Consider the following 2,032-nt stretch of genomic DNA (forward strand, 5'->3'; position numbering starts at 1 on the left):
CGCTTGGGGTATGTCTTATCAGTTTTGCACATCGAGAGACTGAAATTCTAGCCCATCTTCCTTGCAAAACAGCTGGAGCTCAGTGAGGTTTGAGGGAGAGCGTTTGTGAACAGCAGTTTTCAGTTCTTTCCACAGATTCTCGACTGGATTCTGGTCTGGACTCTTGACTTGGCCATTCTAACACCTGGATACGTTTATTTGTGAACCGTTCCTTGTGAGATTTTGTGGATGTTTGGGATATTGAAGAAGAAGATAAATCCCATCCCAGTTAGGTCTTTTGCAGACTCCAACAGGTTTTCATCCAGAATGGTCCTGTATTGGCTGCATCATCTTCCCCTCAATTTGAACGATCTTCCCTGTCCCTGCTGAAGAAAAGCAGGCCCAAACCATAATGCTGCCACACACTGTTTGCAGTGGGGATGGTGTGTTGCTTTTACGCCAAACATATCGTTTTGCTTGTGGCCAAAAAGTGATTTGGTTTATCTGACCAGAGCACTCTTCCACATGTTTGGGTGTCTCCCAGGTGGCTTGTGGCAAACTTTAGACAAGACTTTTTATGGATATCTTTGAGAAATGGCTTTCTTCTTGCCACTCTTCCATGAAGGCCAGATTTGTGCAGTGTACGACTGATTGTTGTCCTATGGACAGACTCTCCCACCTCAGCTGTAGTTCTCTGCAGTTCATCCAGAGTGATCATGGGCCTCTTGGCTGCATCTCTGGTCAGTCTTCTCCTTGTCTGAGTGAAAGTTACAGGGACGCCAGGTCTGCGTAGATTTGCAGTGGGTTGATACTCCTATTTCAATATTATCGCTTGCACAGTGCTCCTTGGGATGTTTAAAGCTTGGGAAATCTTTTGTATCCAAATCCGGCTTTAAACTTCTCCACAACAGTATTACGGACCTGTTGGTGTGTTCCTGTCCTTCATGATGCTCTCTGCGCTTTAAATGGACTTCTATCACAGAACAGGTGCATTTAACGGAAACTCGATTACACAAGGTGGATTCCATTTGTTAACATTATCATTTAGGTCAACATTGGATCATTAGAGATCCTCACTGAATTTCTGGAGAGAGTTTGCTGCACTGAAAGTAAAGGGGCTGAATAATTTTTTTTTTTGGGTAAAAATGTTTAAATATCCAATACATTTCGTTCCACTTCCTAATTGTGTCACCCTTGTTGATTCTTCACAAAAAAATTACCGTTTTATATCTTTATGTTTTAAGCCTGAAATGTGGAAAAAGGTAAAAAAGGGGGTTCCCCGTCTCTCCCCTTCCCTTTCTTTTTCCTAATTCGAGTACCTTTCTGTCTTTGACTTACGCGATTTTATCCACGCTAACACCCTGTACTTTTGCACTTTCTGCTCAGATTTGCCTCCCCCATTACACCTTTATGGTTTCTTTTTATGTCCTCACGTTTCCTCCCTTCTTGACTTGCTGCTGTAATCGCAATAAAAGGTGGCTCTACAAAGTATTAACGCAAGGGGGCCCAATAATTTTGCATGCCCAATTTTAAGAAAAGTTTGAAAAATCCAATAAATTAAGTCCCACACGATTGTGTCCCACTTGTTGTTAATTCTTCACAAAAAAATACAGTTTTATATGTTTGAAGCCTGAAATGTGGCAGGAGGTAGAAAAGTTCAAGCGGGCCGAATACTTTTGCAAGGCACTGTAGTATGTCAAAAAAAGTTTAAAAAAAACACGTAGTATAGTATGTCGAAAAAAGTAAAAAAAAAAAGTCATAGTGTATTATGTTGAATAAAAGCCGTAGTATAGTATGTCAAAAAAGTGTTAAACTCATAGTATAGTATGTTGACAAAAGTGATAAAAAAAAACAAAAACATGGCATAGTATGTTGACAAATGGGATGGAAAAGCCTTACTAAAGTATGTCAACAAAAGTGATAGTCATAGTATTGGATGTCGAAAGCAACTGATAAAAAAGCAGAGGTATAGTATGTCGACAAAAGTGATGAAAAAGTCATAGTTTATTATGTTGAATAAAATCCATAGTATAGTATGTAAAAAAAAAAAAAA

Source organism: Etheostoma spectabile, chromosome 19, assembly GCF_008692095.1.
Source record: "Etheostoma spectabile isolate EspeVRDwgs_2016 chromosome 19, UIUC_Espe_1.0, whole genome shotgun sequence".
NCBI lineage: Eukaryota > Metazoa > Chordata > Actinopteri > Perciformes > Percidae > Etheostoma > Etheostoma spectabile.